At 41.0% G+C, this 23817-nt stretch overlaps 1 protein-coding gene across 11 annotated transcripts in view; it reads right to left on the bottom strand.

The window, feature by feature from the left end:
• Positions 1–23817, bottom strand: part of Chrm3 (cholinergic receptor, muscarinic 3) — a 462074-nt gene that overhangs the window by 234132 nt on the left and 204125 nt on the right. For 9 of the 11 annotated variants that reach the window (XM_063276047.1, XM_063276048.1, XM_039095336.2 and 6 more), the window contains exon 3: positions 11252–11313. The exons of the other annotated variants lie outside the window; for them this stretch is intronic. The gene's annotated coding sequence lies outside the window, so the exon portion shown is untranslated. The remainder of the gene's footprint in view (positions 1–11251; positions 11314–23817) is intronic. 11 annotated transcript variants of the gene reach the window in all.

Below are 23817 nucleotides of genomic sequence, written 5' to 3'. Positions count from 1 at the left end.
TCCTGCTTTCTGAGTGTATGTGACCTGTTTTCCACAATTAAACAAATTTGAAAATGTTTAAGAAGTACTAAGGTATCTGGACAATTTTCATAAAGTAGCTTCTGGCCCTGCCTGTAGCGATGTCTGTTTCTGACAAGGCAGTCACCCCTCCCTTCGTCCGGTTTGCAACCAGAGCCCGACTCTTCTCTTTCTCTTGTTGCAGACACGATTCTGAACTGAGCTCGAGTCACTGTCTTCTGAACTTTATTCCCAGCTGCCCCTTGGTCTTCAAACTTTTCCATCTATTACTACAACACTCAGTTTTAACTCAATTTTGCTAAGTCAGTTTATTGAAAACCCACCGTTGATTTGTGAGCCCTCTGAGAATCTAAGGCCCCTTTTCTCCATTTCTCAGGCTGTGTCTGATCCCATTGCTTTCACCAAGAATCCTAACAAGAGATCTATTTGACTGGAATACCACCCCTCTGCCTCTGGTGGTTCCCCTAATTCTTATTCATCTACTGAGCCCATCTTACTCTTTGGTTTTATCTATGTTGTATCGGAATCTGGTCCAGATCTGTCCCAAGGTCTTTCTTCCTCTACTGCAAGAGTTCTGATTAAATCTGCTCTGGTCATTTAGCTCCCCATCCCACTGTTCAAGAGGGGCATGATCCTGTCAGTCATTTAAATCCCGCTACTGCTGATGTAACTCGGCCTCACGCTATGTTGTAGCCTTTCATCTTTCTGGCATGCTAAACTTCTACGAAACAGTTCTTTCTAATAAAAAAAAAAGAACATAGTATGGACCACTCCATTTGATATATGCACAGCACTGAAGAACAGGCTAAAGTTACCATCTTATGCTATTGAAGAAATGAAATTCAAGGAGGCAGAGTGACTTGACTATAGTGATGTAAAAAGAAACACTATCTAAGAGAGAAAGAAACTCAGAGCATTACCAGATCCACATGCAACCCCATGCCTGAAGCTAAGGGTTACTCTTTTTCAGTTCACAGACAGCATAGGGTTGAGAGGGGGCGGGAAAAAGATAGTACAGAGATCTTGTCTTCCTTGTTATTTCCCTTCGCCCCGGCTCAGCAGAGAGGAAATAATCGAAACAGCTAACATTTATTGTGTGCTCGGCAAAAGGCAGGTGCTATATATAAACACCTTACCTGTAACTAGCTCATTTGTCTCTCCTGATAGTGTTTATGAGGTGCTTATGACTACTGAGTACAGATGGGCGAAGGAGATCAGGAAATTAGTTTGCCCAAGGGGGGGGGGTGAGCATTGAATCAACACCCCTGTGCTTTAAAGCCACATTTTTAACCTTCATGTCAGGGCTGTTCAAATTTTAGTGTGCCCACGAGTCGCCTGGTGACTCTGTTAACTGCCGGGTATGACTCAGTAGACCTGGGTTGGGGTCATAGATTCTGCACTGTCAGTAAGCTTTTTGCCTGATGCTCCTTGGACCACATTTGAGTATTAGATTCCTTTTATTAATCCCTGAAAGGGCTGAATGTGGCCACGCAAGTGACTAGAGTTCCAGTTTCAGGAGAGAGAGAGAGCGAGAGAGCGAGAGAGCGAGAGAGCGAGAGAGAGAGCGAGAGAGCGAGAGAGGGGAGAGGGGAGAGGGGAGAGGGGAGAGGGGAGAGGGGAGAGGGGAGAGGGGAGAGGGGAGAGGGGAGAGGGGAGAGGGGACAGGGGAGAGGGGACAGGGGACAGGGGACAGGGGACAGGGGAGAGGGGAGAGGGGAGAGGGGAGAGAGACCCTGATTTTCTCTCTGAGCTAGGTCTACTCTTCAATTTTCTTCAGAGTACCCATAATTGTTCTCTGTGACAGTCCATACCTCTAGCTGCAAACCATTCCTTCTCTCTTCTCTCATAAGAATATCTGTAGTATGAAGCATATACGACAAGACTCTGAACAATATTTAATGATACCCAATACATACTTTATCATCCTTCTTCTATATGGACACAACCTTGCCTTTATTATTGTCTCTGTGTCCTACCTGGTTTCTCAGTGAGACACGTTTGTTCAGATAGATTACTCCAGCTCACATAGCCTGCCATAAAGCATCCACTCAAAAGAAACTGTCGATACACTAATAGAATGCAATAGGTTGCTTCCCCAGTATTGGAGATAAAATGGAGGGCCTTGAGCATGCTAGCTCTACTATTCAGCTGTATCCCAGGGTTCTTGTTAAGCTGGAATTAAACTTAGAATCACTCTGTATCCTTAGCGGGTCTTGAACCTGCAATCCCCCCAGCCTCATCTCTCTGAGTAGTTAGGATTGCAGGCTAGTGTCTCCAGCTCAATTTATAATTTTTAAGGTGAAGGGCCCCTTGTAAAAAATATATGTTTACAAAACGGGTTTTTCTAGTTTGTTTATTTTTGCTTTTACGTTTTAATTTATTAACACTTTGTTATTGAGAGCTTGGCAAATAATAGATATTACACACAGAAAGGAACTCAAAATTACCTCAGTAATTTTCTATATATTCAGAACAATGTGCTGAAGTTGTGGAGCTTCACCTGGAATCTTATACTTTCAATATCAGATACATTCTTCAGCACTTATATTCCAACAAAAAATAAAAAGTCCACCTCAAAGTCAAAACCAGGAAAACAACTAACTTTATGTCTTATTCTTCATGATTCAAGTGTGTATTACCTGCATTCTGTCTTTTCTCAACACTAATACCCTGTCTTTTTCTCTTTATGTATGCTATGCTGTACCAATGTGTATACTTGCGTGTATGAATATATACATATAGATCATATATATACACACACATATATATTTGCATATTATATACTATATGTGTATGTGTTTTATATATTCATTATATAATTATTTATATATTTATTATATAACATATATGAATTATATACTACAAATAAATAAAAATCAGTATGTAAAAACATAATACATTGTAAATTATATATTATATATAAATATGATTATGTATGTGTATAAGCTAGGATCTGCATATGAGGGTGAATGAATGGTTTCATTATTCCATCATTGTCTGGCCCCTACAATGACCTAATATGTACTGTGATTGTTCCTAATGATCAATTCGAAAATAAAAATCCATAATTTTATCATTACATGTCTTCCATATCTTAAGACACTGATTTTAATGTGTATGTGTAGAATGTTACAAAACAGTATTTTATTTAATCCGTTACATTTAGCTTACTCAGTTTTGTCTTTGTTTTGTTTACTGATTCAGAGGCTGTGATAGGATGTGGTAATTAATGTCACATCCCAATATTAAAACTTGTTACATACAGTTAGCCCCTGCAGATGTTTGCTCTAAAATGTGTCCCTCCCCACAGCCTCTCTTTGGCTTTTGAAAAGTGAAAATCAATCAGTTTCCATTAAATTCATCATCCTTGGATGATCTGTGATAGCCACACTGGCAGGCCTTAATTGCTTTCGATGCTCCTATAAATTAACTTTCAGGCATTGCTTTCGGATCACAGATCATCTCCTCTCTATAAATCTTCCTACCTGCAGGGTGGAAGGATGCCCCCATGCTCTCATACTCACCCTTTACTCTTAGGTGCTACACTAGGAATTTTATGAGCAATTTCTTTACTAGTCTCAGGGCAATCCTGAGTGGCAAGGTGGATTACTGACTCCATTTTACAGATAGAAACTAAGGCCAAGGGAAGTGAAATTATCACTAATATCCTTTCTATTACCAGAATTGCTGCCCACATTACTGGGAGCAATAAAGGCATAACAGATCCAAAGTGCTGAACTTGACATTGTTCGAATTCATTGACCACCACACCAATGGTCACATCTGTCAGTGCAACAGTCCACTCACTCTCTAGTACCAATTTCTGTCTTAGTTTGCTTTCTATCACTGTGATAAAAACCATGACTAAACACAACACGGGAAGGAAAGGGGTTATTTCATCTGCCAAGTTATAGTTCATCATAAAGGGAAGTTGGCAGGCATCTAAAACAAGAACCTGGAAGCAGGAACTAAAGCAGAAGTCATGGAGGATCACTGGTTACTGGCTTGTTCTCTGGTTTGCTCAGCCTGCTTTCTTACAGAACCCAGGACCACCTGGCCAGAGGTGGTACCACGTCCAGTAAAATGAGTCTTCCCATATCAATAATTGATAAAGAAAATGGGGAGCTCTCAGAGACTGAGCCACCACCACAAAAACACACATGGGCTCAAAAGAGCCCCATTTACCACATGTGTAGCAGACATGAAGCTCAATTGAATTGGAGGCTCTCCCTAAAGCTGTATTTTGACTGTGGTAACTGTTCCCCACAGGGCTGCCTTGTCTGGCCTCAGAGCAAGAGGATGTGTCTACCCTGGCAGAGAGAGATTTGATAAGCCGGGGTGGGGAGAATACCCAAAGGGAGAGCATACCTTTTTAGAGGAGAAGGGGGTGGGGCATAGTGGAGGGCCTCTGTGAGGTGGAGACCAGGAGAGGGCATAAATAAATAAATAAATTAAAAATAAAATAAAATTTACAGGAAAAAAGAGAGAGGAAGAAAATGGATGTGCCTACAAGCCAATCCAATGGGAGTATTTTTCATAGTTGAGATTCCCACGCCCCAATGACTAGTTTGTGTCAAGAAGATTTGTGACAAAGAAATTACCAGAACACAATCTATTCTTTTTAGAATGTTGGAGTGATACAAGTCCAAGATTGAGTCTTCTTGGCTCATATATGATATCTTTCCATTAGCTCTTCATACAGTTCTGTAGTAGAAGTAGTTAATGAGATCCCTTAAGTTTGTTCTGTTAGGTCTCTAACTCTAGTCTTGATTGTTCTGTGCTTACCCCCAAGCACCTTCCAAATGCCCCGCTTTCAAATGCCATCACTTTGGAAGTCAGGATTCTAACATATTGATTTGGAGGATGAAGCCAATCAAACCATAACATCTATGACTATTAACATTTCTGTAATGAGAATGCGTTACTCCTATAATCAAAACACATAAATGTGTTCATATAGCCAAGTGCAGTGCTCTATGTACCTTAAAAGACGAGCATTGCTGCCCCTCAGTGGTAGATTCACCCCTTGCCCATGTCAAGGCTTTTCAGTGCTTTTCTCTTATGTTCTAGATGAAAGGCTCCTTTAGCACAAAAGGCCATCTCACTTTTTCTCTATTCCACTATGCCACATCCCACAAGCCGATATCAATGTTTGTATGTAGTCACTTGTATTCCCTTCATATCTACAACCCCTTGCATTGACCTCTTATTTTCTTTCTAAACTCTGCCCTCTAAGGAAGACAACTATTGTATGTTTTTTTCCTCACTTGGCGCCTGATTTTATATAAACATACAAAATCATCTATGTACATACGACAGACATGAAAGTAGGATTAAAATTATCTTGGGAAACACAGGTATGAAAGGGAAATTCTCAATGTATTCACACAATGCATACTCGTATGCAGTTTAAAAATACATCCAAAAGGAAAGAAAAGTGGAAAAACATCAAATTGAATTTACACACACAACAATGTTTCTGTTTTCCAGAAGATAAAGACTTAGGTCCATGTTATGGTTTCATCTTAAATAAAATATATTTGGCGTTAAAATCAATCAGCCAATGAATTCATCAACCAATCAATTCATCAGTCAATCAATCAATCAATCAATCTAGTTGAGTCTCATTTCATATTATGCTTTTCTTGCAAAGTTGTAATCCTATGCTCCCAAAGCCATGCAAACACACTACCTCTTATTCTAACTTTCACACCAATTACCCCGTCAGTTTAATAAGCATTTCCTCTAAAGCATCTTTGTGCCTATACCTAGAAACAGATCAAAGATACAGATGAAGGCAGTTTGATTGCATTGCTCACATTTGGTCCAAAGGTGAATAATTCATAGCATTAAAAAAATACACACACAGCTTATCATCAATACTGGATCTGTAGCTCATCAAAGAAAGCTACTTACTAAAGCATCACCACAGGTTCCCTAGCACTCCTGTCAGAGGAACATTCAGCAAGAATTGAATAACTATCTTGCTGAAAGAACATGTTGAAATGGGATAGGGTTTGCAGCCTTGGGATAATGAGAAATTGTGTAAAAAGAATTTTGATTTTTTTATGATATATTGGAATGTAAATATAGTGCACACACACACACACACACACACACACACACACACACACACACACACACACACCCCGATCTGTTTTATCACACAACAAACTTCCTTTAAGGGTTTCTTCTACGTGCTGTGCAGTGGTTCCCTCTGGCCTTGCACAAATGCTGCTTGCAACAAAGTCATGCGTTTAGTTTTGAAGCCCATTTCCACAATGTTCTCAGCACAAGTACAAGAACCTTCTTGCTTCTCTTAGACTGTAATTGTATTTCCCTGTGCTCTGAGGCTGTTCAAAATCCCTCATTGAGTTAAAACAAAACACGACACCTCCAAACTACAGACCTGGATTTTCATGAAAGTAATCACCAGTCTCCCCTGCTTGCTATGGCTATGTTGCTGTATTATCTTTCTTAAAGATTTATTTCATTTATTAATTTTAAAATATTTGTTTTCTTTTATTTATGTGTATGAGTGTTTTTCCTGCAGAGGACAGAAGAAGGCATTGGATATCTTGTAACTGGAGTTAGAGATGGTTGTGAACCACCATGTGGGTGGTGAAAACAACCCAGATTCTCTACAAAAACAGCAAGTAGTATTTTCTGTACATAGGACTGAGAGAAAGGAAGAGAAGCATGTGGTCAGGAATGATTAAGAATGCCTAGGTACACAGGACAGCTGAGTTGAAAACAGTATTACCTTTTATTACACACCTGTAACATGAAATACATGCTTGCAACATAAAGTTTATTTCCTCATTGCAGACATCTCCTTCTGACATGTTTGTGTGCATGTGTTTCTCTGAGGACATGTATGTGGAGGCCAGAGGTTGATCTTGGGTGTCTTCCTCAATCACTCTCTGCCTTGTTTGCTGAGATAGAGCTGTTCGCTGGCCTGGAGCGCACTGATCTGGCTGGCCAGCATACTCTACAACTTCTCTCCATCTTTCCCTCACTGCATTAAAATGAAAAGCATGTGCCACTCACTCTGCATGGCCTTTTACAGTGTTGCTTGGATGCCGAGCAATTTGCCAACTGAGCCAGCACCACCCCCAGCCTCCCGTATCTGACTTTTAATTTAGGTATGCGTTTTAGAAGATGGATGGCCATTTTTGTTCAATTTGAAAAGCAGATTGTTCTGTTCAATAGGATCAGTCTCAAATTTTAAATGTTTTCCTAACATATAATTATCATCTTCCAGAGACCCAAAAGTACTGTCAATGTGACTGAAATCAGAATGTAAATATTTTATCAACAGCTGTCAAATCACAATTGGCAGCAAGCAGAAGGCCCCTGAATTACTATCATCTAAACAGAAGACTACATCACTTTATTGACAGATAAAACATTCTTCTGGTTTCCATGTTCCTGTCAGCATCTTCCGTGCATTAACAGAGTGTGCCACTATATGCAGTTGCTGTGACAGTCAGCATGACGATGAAATGTCTTTGCTGTGCTCTTGGAGAGACACCCAGCACAAGGGCAGCTGTCAGTACGTTGTTTCAGCTCATGATATCTGTGGTGTCTGCCTCGAACATAGATTGAATACTACTGTTAGTGGACTATTACTATGTCCATAAAAAGTGTTTGTTACCAGCAATTTGAGAAACCAAGATTTGACTTTTTGAGTATTCATTCAACCAACCTTCTGATTCCAGATGTGCTAGACTTACCCAATAAACTATGGCAGGATGCACAGAATGAACCTGACACTCTTGAAGATCAAAGAGGCCATTGAGTTGAGATTTCTCAAGTTGTCTTTCCAAACAGCTTATATTATATTCTATTTATACCACTATCTGGCTCTCTGTTTCTTATTGTCCCATCTCTAATTTTGCCATTCTTGCCCAATGAAGCAGCAGACATATTGGAGTACTCTTCACATATTGTTTTATTTCTTTGAGGGCTACTAATCCTACAAGATTTTCTGACTCTACAGCCACGCCTTTAATAAATATTTATGTCTCCTGAAAGGAAAGGTGTACTTTAGGAAAGGAGCAAAACAGAGAGGCCCTGTACTCTTGGAGGTTACACTGCGCCATGGTGAGGGAAAGACAGCAAAATGTCAATTAGTGTGATCCAATTACATCTACCTTGTCCTTAAGCTTCATCAGTAATATTGGTTATAACAAGGGAACATTTTAACATGACTTTTAAAAGGAAGCTCTTTCAGTTTAAAAGGGAATAGAACACAGTTACTTAGGATAGGAGAGAGAGAGAGAGAGAGAGAGAGAGAGAGAGAGAGAGAGAGAGAGAGGAAGAAGAAGGAGAAAGAGGAGGAGGAGTAAGAAGAGGAGGAGGAAAAGAGAGAAGGGAGAAGGGAGAAGGGAGAGGAAGAAGGAGGAGGAGAAAGGAGAGAGAAGAAAGAAAAAGGGAAGGGAGGGGAGGGGAGGGGAGAGAAGGGAAGGGAAGGGAAGGGAAGGGAAGAGAAGAAAAGAGACAGTCTAGGGGAAAAATGAATGAATGGAAATGCTGAATAGTGTCAAGTGCCAAGGGCAGTGTCAGGGCCCCAAGGGGAGAGAACGATGAGACACATTCAAGAAAAGAATCAGAAGGAGTGAGGACAAAGATTGGGAAGCAAAGAGAACAGGGACAAGTAGGAGCCAGATCCTGGCAGATGCTCTAAGTCATCGCAATCTGTCAGGGCTCATTGTAAATGCATGGGGAAGAACAGTGGGTTCAAGCAGGTCTTACCAAGCTACTGAGCATTTCTCAGTTGCCAGAGTGGAAGTCAGGTGACCACCAGGAAGCTAATTCTCTAGACTAAGAGGTAGTGGGATACCTTAGAGTAGTGAGGACTATGGCAAGAGACCCAGGATACATTTAGAGGGAAGTGAAGGGGAAAGAGAGGAGCTGATGAATCAAGGATTCTTGACTGGAAGGGGACCGTGTCTTTCCTAAAAATCAGAGAAGACCCAAGGAGGTGAGGGACAAGTTTGTGTGCTGAGCGTACAGGCACACCTTCATACTCTCCACTTACAAACAAAAAGCAAAGGTCTGGAAAGGCAAAGTGACTTTAAAAAACCATTCAGACAAGATGAGCTTCATCCACCAGTCTGTCCTCTTCCTTTCCAGCCCAGGTCTCTCCCTCATTATTCAGCCCCTCCTTCCCAGACACAGCTCCGAGCCTCCCTCAGTGCCTGGCATGATTTTTTTTTCTTGGAAAATATTTTCATTACATATCTTAGTTTTTGATCTGCATTATTTCTTTTCTGGAAGCAAGTGAACATGATTGAAAATAATGGCTGCATGAAGAAGAGTATTTGAGGTTGAGATAACAGGGTAAAATACGAATTTTGGTGGCCACACGCAGACCACGTCTTCTAAACATTTATTTCAAAAGAACAAAATACAATAGGGATGCTACTGTATTCCCTAGCATTCATAGGCGACCCCAAGGCATTTCTGTGCTCCCAGACCCAATGTTTTCCTTTACATATCTTTTATTTTGTCCTAGAAATGAATAGACCACTTGGTTCACCTAATCTGATAAGAGAATAGGCTAATGGAAACTTCATGAATCCACAAAGCATTTCTGAGCTGAACAGTCTTATTTAATTGCTATAAAAATGTAACCAGCAACGGCCTAGGCTCCTGGCACCAGACTGCCAGATAAGACTGGACAGGTACAATATGGGGAAAGACAACCAAAAGTTATACTGCAAACCCAACAAATGCCACTGACTAGACAAAGTCAGTAGAATCTCAGAGCTGTTTCATCTTCTACAAAATACAGATAAAAGAAGTTCGTGCCCTATCATATTGCTCTGGAGATTAAGCCAAGTGTGGAAAGATGTTGAGCATAATGGCCCAGTATGAAGGCTGTGGGTCGGCTTGGTCCTCTCTTGGATCTGAGTGTCAGATGATGCAACAAAAGCTGGGCCAATTCAATGCATGAGTATGCAAGTGTGTGTGCAAGTGTGCACGCACATGCACACACACACACACACACACACTCACACACACACACTCACAGTCTCTTCAGGGTCTATGTTATTTTTTCTTCATGCTCTTGATGCCTATGAGTGTGCTGCATTGAGACTGAAATCTGAGGCTATGTGTCTCCATTAGAACCTCCAGACAGAAACAAAGGGAAACATTCAAAACCCAATTCTTCCTGAGGAAACTTTCTTTACACCTGTTAAACAAAGCTCATGGGCTCAAACTGGGTCACACAGCTCAAGTAAAGAGTACTAGGAAGATAGGATGGGATGCAGGTTTTTTTTCCCCTCCAAGACAAGATTACATGTGGCAACCTGACTGACCTGAAACTCATTATGTAGCCCAGAACTGGCTTCAAGTTCATGGCAATCTTTCTGTGTCGGGGTTTCCTGAGTGCTGGTGCTATAGATGTGAGTCAGCATGTCCATTATGATATGGACTTTTAGCGGAAGTGCTATGCTGCCCTTCACAACACCAAGATTTTTCCAGGAAAGAAGAATGGACTTGGGGTAGGATAGTAACAGATAGAAAAAACCCAGCAGTAACATGCAAAGAAAATTGTGTGTTTTATAATCTTCTTTCTTTGTGCTCACAATCTCTCTGGACTGGTTGAGCCAAGATAATATAAGTCAAAGGATAGTTCTTAAGCTTAAAAGACTGGCAGAAGCAGACCACCTTCCCAGAAGCTACTCAAGAATATATTTGTACTGTGATCTGTTTGTACAAACCAACACACATGCTGGTAATTCAAATATTCTTCATTCTGATGCTGTTGAGGTAAATGATCTATCTATCTATCTATCTATCTATCTATCTATCTATCTATCTATCTATCTATCTACCTATCTATCTATCTACATACACACACATTTTAAAATAAAGCCAGCTTGTTTCAAATTTCAGTAAGCATGCCATTTCCTTAAATTTGAATTGCACAAGGAAAGGACACAGTATTATTTCTACCAAGACACAATTGAGCATGTCTGTATAGTCATACTGAGATGCACAAAGTCTGGGGATAAATGTGGACAAATTATAATGGCATGTATGTATGAAGACACCACAGTGAAGCCCATTATTTGGAAGGGGGAAAGGTGATACACGCAAAAGAAAATTTAAATGGTTCTAAACTCCAACTCACAATTGTATTTCTCATTGATTAGTTCATATAGATCAAGTCATTGATTTCCCCCTTTAAAGCAAAGAATCAGCTAGAAAAGACACTTACCTTATTGTACCTTTGCAGAAGTTCGGGATGTCACGTGCTTGGCCACTAGTCAGAATGCAGCACTAGAAAACAAAATGTGGTTAACAAATGAACAAGACCCTGGGAAGGTTGAAGGCAATGTTTATGAGAAAACATCTTGAAGCAACATACGAAAGTTATAGAATTTCCAACTGGAAGTGAATTTATACGTCACAAGGATGAACTTCCATATTACCAGCGACGAGGACACAGGAATTCAGAAAAGCTAAGTTATCTGTCACTCTCAGTAAGTAAAGCTCCTGCCACCCAAGTGTGAGGATTTCAGTTTAGCCTCTAGAATTTACACTAAACAGCCTGGTATGGTGCTGCACATCTGTAATTCCAGAACTTGAAGGTAGACTGGAGGATTCCCAGAGTCTCAGGGTAGAGAAAGACCCTAGGTCTCACTGCACGTATGGGGCAGATCTGCAGCTTGATCTTCATGTGGGTCCTGAAAAACTGGAGTCAGGGCTATACCAAAAGCTGTTGCCTGTATGTGGGATGCGTTCTTCTAGCCGGGCTGCCTTGTCTGGCCTCAGTGGGGCAGAAAGTGCTTAGCCTCACAGAGATTTGATGTATCAGGGTGTGGGAATACCATGGGAGGAGGCTGGAGGGAAAGATTGTGGGAGGGGATGGCCAGGAAGGGGGCAGGGAGAGAGATGTAAAGTGAATAAGTTTAAAAAAGAAATGGAAGGTGGGGAGAAAGAAAGGGAAAGAGAAGAATCGAACCCCAGTGAGCTCCTGGCTCTACAGCTCCACCCTCCCAAAGTCTCCCTAAGGTCAGGGTAGCAAAGAAGGTCACTCACCTGAAAGTGAGAACAATGGCATCCCCATCCTCCCTTTTCAGCATCCCCTCCCCCCACCTTATTTCAAAGGGAAGTCACGTGCCTAATATCCGAGGAGGTCCTGCATTCTACCTGCCCCCATACTATTCAAGAATATACTCATGTGATGATCTCAGAAGCAGCCCCCTCTCATTCATGGACACAATGAAATGTTAAGGAAACCACTCAGATGTAGCCCTCATTTCAAAGCTCTAGTGCTAGGGCTGGAACCTTAGAGAAGTGACCAAGTTTTCTTTCTGCTGTGATAAACATATAGTGACCAATAGCGACCCGGAGAGGAGAGGGCTTATTTCACTCTGTGGGTTACAGCTCATCACGGAGGGAAGTTGAGACAGGGACTGAAGAGCACACAGCTTACTATCTTGCTTCTTCTGATTAGCTTAGCTACCTTTCTTTTACCTCTGAGGCTCATCAAAGATGGCTCTGCAAATAGAGGGCTTGTCCCGCCCCCCCCATCAATCAGAAATCAAGAAAATGCTGTACAGACATGAGGACAGTAAATCTGATGAGGGCAGTTCCTCAGTAGAAATTCTTCATCCCAGATATATCTAGATGTGTGAGAATTTGACAAAACCTAACCAGCACACGGGGCACTTCTTTTGTTAACCTAATTTTAAACAATTGTGACATGTATATACATATATGTACATATATATACATATGCATATACACATATATACACATATATATGCACACACACATACACACACACACACACACACACACACACACACACACATATATATATATATGAACAACTTGGGTGTCATCCTTAGGAATACATTCTACCTTTTTTGAAGAAAGGTGTCTCACTGGCTTGAAGTTCATCAATGAGTTGGGTAAACTGGCCAATAAGCCCCAGAGATACATTATTCTCTGTGTCCCCAGTTCTGGGATTCCACATATGTACCACCACACCTAGCATCTTATGTGGCAAGCACTTTATTGACTGATCCACAGCCCAGGAAGCACCGCCTTTAAAGGTTAATCAGACATGAAGAAGAGGCACTGTGGAAAAACACCGGGGGGAAGTGTGCAGATGAGAAGGATGCTACCTAGGAGATGCGGAGAGGAGCCTCAAAGGGAGAAGTAGGTGGGAGCCTAAATCACATGCACTGGACTGTCTCAGCAAGAAAGAGGGAACTGAGGCAAACTCTGTGAGTGTGGCCTGTGACAATCAAAGCTCTGAGATACATGGCAAACTTTAAGAAGGATCTGTAGACACTGGAATGTGCCATTGACAAGTCAAGAATAGATCTGCATCATAGTCACGTAAGTCTGCAAGGAATAGATGGAAAAATGAAAAGCAATCAGTCAATTTGAGAGTCAGTTTCTGCCATAGCATTCTTTGCCTTTCCTTGGGATTCTCCCTGAACCACTGCACACAATGTAAGAAACTGAGGCTATGGTGTGGCTGGGACTTAGGTCGTCCCAGCCCAGACCTTGAATCTGGTTCTGTTTGAGCGTCCTACCATTGCATTCTTGTGCTTGCTTTAACATCAGCTCTACAGCAATACATCCCTGAAAACGAACATCTGTCCCTAGCCCCACATAAACACTCCCATCCTTTCTCAAGCTGTGGTCCAATGATACTTTGGTGGGAGGAGGCAGGCGGTGTTTCTCTCTCTCATCGTCATCTAGCAAGCAGCATGCGGGCATGCTGATGAATGAAGGGTTCATTCATCACTGCTGGGGTTCTCATAGGAGAGCGTTTGCACTATATGTGTCTATGGCCAGGCTTGGCTTTTCAAGTGGGTACCGAAGACTGAACTCCAGGGCGAATGTGTAGCCAGATGATTCCTTTCATATGCAGGTAAATCACCTCTCCCTATCCTACCGAATTCCAGAGAACAGTTACCAAACCATCAGCCATAGTTTGAATCTCATTGTTAAAATTGGGTCAGTTTGCCAGGGCAGACTTTGGTCAACAAAGCTGTCTAATTGACAACCAGGACTCGTGATGTGCTGACATCTTGGATCCAGATTGCTTTGACAAGTCAACATATAGACATGGGTAATGTAAACTTACACAAGATTACATTAATGTGACAATAGTCCATGAGGAATAGATTATGAAAGAATCAGTTGCTGTAAGTTTCTGCTCACTAATGAATATGTGAGCAGTTCCTGAGGTGGAAAACCCCCAAGTTTCTCCAGGATCAGATACGGCAAAGTATTCACTTTGAAAACTAGCAAACGTCCTGGCTTCAAAGTCATTTTATTGCCAATTAATTGTACATGGCATTCACTTGGGAGTAAGCTGTAAATCTCGGACTGCAGAAGATTGGCTTTTGCAAATCCCAGGAACCACGGTTCAGAAGGTTACAGTCTTAGAATATTACTGGCGATGTCAAAGATGACTGTCACAATTATGCAGATAGCTGAACATAGAGGGGGCACAGTGCTGGGGAATAACCATGGAAAGCTAAAAGATGGGTTTCTTTCCATGGGATGCAAACTACTCTTTGATTGACAACATGCAAGAGTTAGGTCGCCTGTCCACTATTGAAATAACAGAAGGTGATGTGAAGTGCAACTCTGGACTTTCTGGATGACAATCCGACAGGATTTATGTCCTTTAAACTTAAATCTTCTTAATTATTTTGAGGATACACATTCTCTTATTTCCAAAAAGACACAAAGCATCAGCTTAGATGTCCACCCCTCCCTTTTTTCAATTTAAGTGAATGATAAATGAGTCCCCAGTCATCTGATTTAGATAGAATAGAACCTGTTCACAGTCTTGAAATAACTGGGCTTAATTAACTAATTTAACTCTTGAATTTGCCCGAAATTAGATCTTGGACCCTTAGGGGCAATCAAAACATTCCCATTTCAATTTCAAAGTTTGCTAGTCTGATTTATTTGAAGACCAAAATAAAAAGTGCTTTGGCAAAATTGAGATTGAAAGTCTTTTTATGGGTTTATGATAAATATAGCACTTAAACTCAGAGACTAGGCAAGGCTCATTGGCATTACTTTCTTGTTGATGCTCAGGCAGAAGTCACCCACTCTCTGATCTGTCCCTCATCTCACTTCTCATTGGTCGATTCAGAGTAGGGGAAACAAAGTAATTTACAACATGGAGTGGTGTGTGTGTGTGTGTGTGTGTGTGTGTGTGTGTGTTTATGTATGTGTGTGTGTATTTGTCTTTGTGTGTGTGTGCATGTGTATATGTGTGGGTGTATGTGCATGCATGTATGTTCATGCATGTATGTGTGTGTATGTGTGTGTGCATACGTGTGTATGCACTTATGTGCATATGGAAGTCAGAGGACAACGTTGGGTACTGTCCCTCAGATGTCACTCACCTTGTGCTTCTGACACAGGGTCTCTCATTGGTACCTGGGGTTTACTGAATCGGCTAGGCTGGCTGGCCTTTGAGCTAAGGATCCTCTTGTTCCTACTTCTCTAGCTCTGGGATTAAAATGGAATGCCACTATCCAGGCTTTTCCCATGGGTACCAAGGATAGAACTCAGGTCCCCGGGCTTATGCAGAAGGCTCTTTATCAGGGGCGCTATCTTCTCAGCGCTAAATAGTTCTTTAAATAAAATGACCTCATCTGATATATAAGAACCCAAAACAGCAGCAATCAAAAGGAGCTGGGATAGTAAGTGCTGGTCCTTATTTTCAATTGGTAAATGAAACCCACAGGTCCAATAAAGGGCCAGTAACTGTCCCAAAGCCTTGTCCAGCAAATAAATGGACTGGCTGGCAGGTCCATACACTATGATTAGTAGGAAAAGCCACAACAAATATTTACCAGAATTTGTCCCAGTTTGTTTTCTGTTTGCTGAGATAGACACGAGCAATTTGAGAAGGAAAGGAGGTACTTGACTTAAAGTTACATACAGGCCATGCTTATGGGAATTAAAGACAGACTCTTGGTGCAGGAAACTGGAGGCAGGAACTGAAGTAGGAACCACATCGAGCGCTCCTTCCTGACTTGCTCAGCTACAGTTCTTATGCAACTCAGGTCCGTTTGCCTAAGGATGGTGCTCCCCACAATGGGCTGGGCCCTCCCACTCCCACTCCCACTCCCACTCCCACTAGCAAATGTTTAGATTTCATGCACCATAACAAACACTTCCACGATTTAATGGGGCAGCACAGGACCATATAAAATCAAAGTAGAGACTAAACTTGTTGGCTGCTTCAAGCAATTAAATGTCACTTCCATTTATAGCATATACTAAAGGACTCAGGAAAAACCGAAGAAGAACTTGGCATAAAACAAACACGTGTGATTTTTAATATCCAGTCCTCCTGTTTATTATTCAATTCTAATGTATACAAAAACCAAATGGAGGTTAGTTTCAGTTTTGACTTTTTTTAAAGCCCTTGAAAATTGAAGCTGAAAATTCATCTTAGCTCAATTCTTATGGATTCTGAATAACAGTTTTTTGTTGTTCACAGTAAGTTTCAAATGAAATCTGAATTTTAAATAGGCTATGGCTGAAGACAAAGTAGACATTTACTCAACGCTTTCCTGTTTACTGACATTTTTCAGTATAAGGATAAAAAAGTAACACCCCAAACTCCAGCTCCATTTATTAAGGTAAACATTTTAGTGTCTATCAATTTCCAAAGGAGTAGATCTCGGCATAACACTTTTCATACTCCATCAACTCCTTTTATAGTAATTGCTTCTAAGAAACTTTTATTTTTAATACATGATTCTGCATGTGAGTGTGCACGCCTGCCTGTTAGTGTGCACATACAAGGGATCTCAGAAGTACCAGATCCCTTGGAGCTGAAGTTGCAGGCGGTTGCGAATTGCTTGACATGGGTGCTAGGACCCAAACTCGGAATCTCTGCAAGAATACCAAGTGCTTTTAACTCCTGAACCATTTCTCCAGCTCCTATAAGGATGAATTTGAAGGTAATTCATAGCAATGAATATATGTCGGGGCCTCCATCTGGGACATAACTGGGTGAAGGAGTTATTTGTTTTGTGTTAGACTTCTCATGATGTTTTTGAGCCTTGGGAGGCAGAGTGGTAAAAGGTGTCTTGTTAGTGTCACTGGTACAGATGAAGTGAGTTAAAGAGGCCACATGGATTTAAGCAATCTCACCTTCCCTCTTGTATCATAAAGGGGCAGTTTTCTATTTACCAGGTCCTGTTGTGACTTGAAATGTTCCATCACATGTAACTTATGAGATAAGTTTACTTTATACTTAGCAGCAGCCTACACAGATGACAGAGAGAGGACCATCTATTGTTCACCTAGTTTCTGCCTGTGTGCTCTTGAACCTTGACCTCTATAAGCCTTAATTCCAAGCAACCCAACTCAGAAGCAGAACTTGAAAAGAGGCACGCAAAAGTCAAGTAATATGCAATAGATGATTTTCTTTTTACTTTTTTAAAATCACAAATGCCATTTAAAAAAAAAGCATGAATGGTCTTTGTTCCTTCCTCTCTCGGTCTCCTTGGTATTAACTGTTTGATATCTGTCACTCCTTGTGCCCTCCTTTCTTTGAAATACACCTATCTCCTCCAGAGTGACCATGCCACCTAGATGTCTATTCATTTGGCCTTCACACTAGATAATAGTTGAGTGTTTTTAATCAACACACATGTATCTCATGTAGGATTTTATTGAGAATTGATCTGCTTCACTCAGTTGGTTCTTTTGTAAAGTTCTTTCTTCTTATCATTAGTATAGTAATAATAATCCTTATATACATATGCACACTTAGTTATGTATTCCCATAGCAGTGACTCATGAGTTATGAAATGGTCACATCCAAAGTTAGGCTATGTTATTTCCCCTTTCCTCACTATAATGGATATTATCCCCATTGATCTATCTACAATGCTGTATTCATCAATTTGTGCAGATATTTACATTCATGCATATGTTTATGGCTATACACCTGTCCTGGCTGCTTTTGTGTGTCAACTTGACACAAGCTGGAGTTATCACAGAGAAGGGAGTCTCCCTGGAGGAAATGCCTCCATGAGACCCAGCTGTAAGGCATTTTCTCAATTAGTGATCAAGGTGGGAGGGCCCAGCCCATTGTGGGTGGTGCCATCCCTGGGCTGGTGGTCTTGGGTTCTATAAGAAAGCAAACCGAGTAAGGCAGGGGCAGCAAGCCAGTAAGCATCACCCTCCATGGCCTCTGCATCAGCTCCTGCTTCCTGATCTGTGTGAGTTCCAGTCCCGACTTCCTTTGGTGATGAACAGCAATGTGGAAATGTAAGGTGAATAAACCCTTTCCTTCCCAACTTGCTTCTTGGTCATGGTGTTTGTGCAGGAATAGAAACCCTGACCTACATATACTGATTAAGACCTGTTTGGAGAAATCTTATTTTTTTCTGATGGAAAAATGTAACATGTAAAACTCCAAGTTAATAAAAAAAAAAAAAAACTCCAAAAAAAAAAAAAAAAAAAAGAAACCCTGACCTAGACAATACCAATATCTATGTGTATGAATTCTTACTGATACCCTTTCATTACCCTTGGGGTTCTAAGGACTCTTCGTGCTGAGAGCCAATTGGGAAGAAGATTTATGTGGAGTAATTACTGTGAGGCGAAGAATAAAGAGATAATTTAAAAAATATGTAGTGAAAAAATAAAAACAGTAGTTATATTTCAGAGAAATGATTATAAAAGAGTTCGTGTCTTAGAGAAAAACTACAAAATGCACCCTTCAGTGAGTCACCCTATGAGGAAAGACATCCTAACCTTAAAAGTCAATGCTATTATTTCTGCCATGAAACCATAACTAGAAAATTTTCAACCCTGCAAATAGTTTCCTGTAATCTTTAAAAGCTAAAAAAATGTAACAAAAGAAATTTGCCAGTCCTAAAATGGCTTAATTTTATAAACCGTGCTATATCTTTAAAATGCTGCTTTTCAGCAGACATGGGTGAGCTCAGGGGTTGGAAATGTTAATCATCCTTTTCTTCAGGTGACCTTTCTCAAGTCCTGTTCCAGGTGACTTTAATTACAGTCTTTAAATCGCAGCCTGCTCTTAGTGCCTCTCCTCCCCGGAGTTTTTCTCTGGCTCTCTAAGTCATAGCATGAATACGAAAGTCCGGGAATAAATGTCATTTTTTTTTTCAGCAGTTTTGCAGAGCTGACCAAGTCATGATGTTTACAAGGGCCAAGGAATGGAGGGATGAAATGTTCCTGGGGATTAGATTGTTAAAAGGACTTTCCCTTGGATGCTTCCCGAAGGAGCTAAAGAGCCATCTTCCAGGATCAAGGGGGACATTATCCTCTCAGGCCATCGCTCTAACAGTAGAACAGCCAGACTCAACCCCAGCACTTTGGAACAGTCTAGAAGACAGAGACGTATGTGTCTTTGCTCCAGTTTAAAGTCTGTAGGCAGATTTACTCTTAAACAAGCAAACAAGGGTACTTCTCTGCTTGGTATCCAAGACTGGCTTCTTTCGGGATGTTCCCTTTTTCATTCTTTAATCTTCAAAGTCTTTTTTTTAAAAAAAAGGTTTTGCCAGAAAACCTTTTATTACATCATAAAAGCAATACTAGGCACTAGATCTTTCAAAATTTGTTCATACCAACTTTCTGAAATTAAGAGCACAAGAATACATCTATAATATTTTTAATCTGAATAACAAAAATTTAAATGCAAGCTGTCATATGCAAACTAGGCTAGAAACCTCAGAATCAAGTATTAAACTTGACTGTAGAGGCTCACAGGGACCAGAGTGGACTCTCTAACGAGCCAAGAAGTTAATTTCAGCTTTATCCATCCATCCATACATACATACATACACACACATACACACGTACACACACACACACACGCGCGCGTGCACACACACACACACACGTGCATATTTATATGTATGTATAAACTCTGAGGAAAGATAGGCTTAAATTAAGGAGCATGTCCTGAAACAAAGGGCTCAGCTCAGCCCTTTACCGTTCTGGGATTCATACTCAACCAGACCCAGGATGAAATATTTAGGGCCGAGGTTACTTTGAATCCAGTTGCAAGAGTAAACCACATTACTTGCTGTTCCAGATAAGAAAGGTTGCTGTGAGATTCGCCAAACACTGTTCTGAGAATGCACAAACCGAGTTCCTGGGCCACATTGCCACCAACTGTGCACAGACTAAGTCTTATTCTTAATTATTTTTATTTAGGTGTCTCTGTGTGCATGTCTTGTGTGGGTGAGTCCCCGTGAAAGCCAGAAGAGGTATCACATCCCTTGCAGCTGGAGTTACCATCAGTTGCTGGCTGCCTGGCATGGGTGCTGATAATTGACCTTGGCTCCTCTGTGAGAGCCCTAATTATCTTCATTCCCTAATTGAAACAAAATGAGGCTGTCTGTCTTTAAATTGTTCTGTCAGGCATTTTTCACAGGGCAATGTGAGTATGTGGCACATTCCCTCTATCTCGGCCCTCACTTTGGTTCACACGGAGTTTATCGCCTTCCTCATGATGAAATGTTATCCCTGCGAGGTATTTGTGCATTTATTACTTTGACAAACATCTATGTGCCCACATGTGCCTCACTGCTGCTTAGATAAATGGACAAATGACCCACACGAGAGGAAATGGTAAAGTCAAAGCCTGGTACTTGAGAGCTGCAGTGCTGCATTGGTACACTGCAGGCAAGAAAAACTTCTTACAAATAATTAACAAAAAGAAAGGAAACTGGGGCGGGAGAGATGGCTCAGTGGTTAAGAGCGCCAACTGCTCTTCCAGAGGTCTTCAAATCCCAGCAACCACATGGTGACTCACAACCATCTGTAATGCCCTCTTCTGGTGTGTCTGAAGACAGCTACCATGTACTTATAATAAATAAATAAATAAATCTTTTTTAAAAAGAAAGGAAACAACTATGAACCAAGGAGATTCATAAACCATTCTGTGTAGCAAGATGCTTAGGGATGCGGCTGAGATGATTGTAGTGATAGAATATAAAAAGGATGATCAATGATACTCTGGACGCAAGAGATGCTTCCATGGGGCTTTCCAGTGGTCCCCTTAGTTACAAACTGTCACCGATCGTTTTACCATTGTACCAGAAATGTGATGGAAAGTAGTTCCGGAACTGTCGGTCATGTAGTGTGACGCATTCAAGTATACTTACTTGAAAACTGTGGGGCTGGGGAGATGTCTCAGTGGGTAAAGTGCTTGCTGCACAAGTCTGAGGACCCGAGTTTAAATCCTCAGAGCCCAAGAGAAGCTGAATGCAGTGGTGCAGGCAGCTATAATCCTGAAATCCCAGCATGCATATGGCGAGATGGGGGAGGGGGCAGAGATCAGAGAACCCCTGAAAGCTATAGGAGAGCTAGCCTGGCATATGGAGTAGAGAACAAGAGGCCCCATCTCTAAAGAGGTAGAAAGTGATGACTCACACCTAAGGTTGTCATCCGTTGACATCCACATCTAGGCTGTGACATACACCACTACCCCACCACACACACCATACATATGCACAACTACAGAAGTTTTAGAGTCATGCCGTAGGTTCAATTTTTTCCTACTGTTCCATCATCTTTAACAAAATTAACTCTTAAAGGAATTGTACAGTAGAGCCATCGAGATTGTCTGATTTGGACAACTGGTCAACACGACAGGGTTTAAGGAGGCAATCTGCAATCACATGAGATTTCATAGGTGTTCACAACATTTCCTAGATCACACTCAATGTTCCTAAAGCTCTGTTGTAACATGCTAGAAAGGGATTCGATGCTTAAATAAAGTCACTGGTTATTTCCATACTATGTTTCCCAAGTCTCACAGCAGGAATAGCCAGAAGTGTGAGCTGAGATGTGGACCTTGGTTTTCCTGAAGGGAGGGTTCCCAAACCTTGTTTTATGGCTCTGGGACTCTTAGGAAAGACAGAGAAAATGCTACATTGGCTTAGCAGCCCAGGAGTAACTGTCTCTGCTCTAGTACAGAAAAACATAAAACGACTCAGTCAAAGTCTCGTCCAGACGATAATGAATTTGCTTTCAAGTCTGTGTAAGTATTTTTACCAAGTTCATTGACTCTATAATGAAAAGTAAACTTATCTCCCTGAAAAGGGGGTATTGAATGTGTGCTGAACAAATGACAACAACAACAACAACAACAACAACAACAATAACAACAGTAGCAGCAACAAAACAATCAATATGGGGTTTGAAAAGAATCTAACAACATTGTTTGGGAATACAGACTTTCAAATACCAAGGCTTGAAATGTAACCTTGAGAGTCTCAGACATGCTCTTAAAGTTTTTTTTAATGATTCCCGAGACTATATTTTGCTAAAACTTCAACTACTTAAATATTTGGAAAGGTCACTTTGAAGATGATGAATTATAATTTTGCAATTCCAACTGGACAGCTGTTCTCAGGAAATATAACACTACAGGCAGTGTAAACGTCACACTCAATCGGATACCCTGATGTTTTTCCTGTTAAATAATCTTTTGGAAAATGTTCAAGTGGCTTCAGTGAGTCTGGTGTTTTCACATTGGCTTCCATGAGCTTTTGATTGGTGAATGGTTAGCACACATACTGCTGGATATTGGACTACCAGCAGCCAAGGGTGTCCTGGATCTATGCGGCAAATGCCTAGAGCTGGAAGTCACTTAAGAGATGCCCTAAGAGAAAAATCTTAAAGAAAGGTTGTGTAAGATATCCTATGTATTATGTCAAGGAATGGATAAAGCAGAAAACCTAGGTCTTATGATCTTTTAGTAACTTTTTTTTCTTATATTAAAATATCTACACAAAATGTGCTGGGTGTCAGGGGTTACGCAGCAATCACGGCCCTTGGAAGACTGAGACAGGAGGTTTTCTATAAGTTTAAGGATACCCTGGACTTAATGGTGAGGTGAGTTCTAGATTAGCCTCTGTTACTGGGTCAGACACAGGTCCTGCCTGACTACAATAGTCAGGATACGTAGGAAATCTAATTGTACCCAATATGTAAATACGTTGATTGATCACGTTTTAAAAGGTTACATATTCAATGTGTAATGGTACTGTTAATAGTGGTGGTTATAAGTTGCTATTTATTTATTTATTTATTTATTTATTTATTTATTTATTTATGGCACTTCTATCTCTGAAGCTGTCCCTAATGTATGTCCATCGGTACTAAATAACCCAAGTGAAAAAACACACAGAGGCAAAACCATGATGAAAGCTCAGGATGACTACTGCAGAAGAGAGAAATGGAGGAGGCTGAGCTGGGCTTGGGGCACCATTTTTAAATGTTGTTCACAGAGTGTAGCAAAGGACTCTGGCCATCTAGAGTCCTATAAGAAACATGCTTTCTATGCAGTGTCCAAGGTCCACTTTCACTTTGGTGTCAGTTCATGGTACAAATTTGTGGTGTTGCTTCTGTCCGCACTAAGGATGGAGACAGAGACCTATATCAGACACAAGGTGCCATTTTTCTTTTTCACTTAAGATATGTTGATTTTCTTCAGGTGCCTGGCGAATGTACAGATTAAATTCTGTACATACCTATAGAAGTTTCACACATACCTTTAGAAGTTTCACACTGCCTGTGCATTTGGCTGAGTAATGAATGGAGGGGCTGGGAGATGGTGGTTCGATGGTTTGAGTGTGCACCACGCAAATGTAAGTGCCAGGATTCAGATCTCTAGCACCCACTTAAATGCTGTGTCAGTGTGGTGTCTCCGTGCAAGTCCAGTTCAGAAGGCAGAGACTGTTGACTTCTAGAGCAAGCTGCCTAGCAAGACAAGCCGTGTCTGCTAAC

The sequence above is a fragment of the Rattus norvegicus genome, chromosome 17 (genome assembly GCF_036323735.1).
Source record: "Rattus norvegicus strain BN/NHsdMcwi chromosome 17, GRCr8, whole genome shotgun sequence".
Classification (NCBI taxonomy): domain Eukaryota; kingdom Metazoa; phylum Chordata; class Mammalia; order Rodentia; family Muridae; genus Rattus; species Rattus norvegicus.
This window is presented reverse-complemented; position numbering and strand designations above follow the sequence as displayed.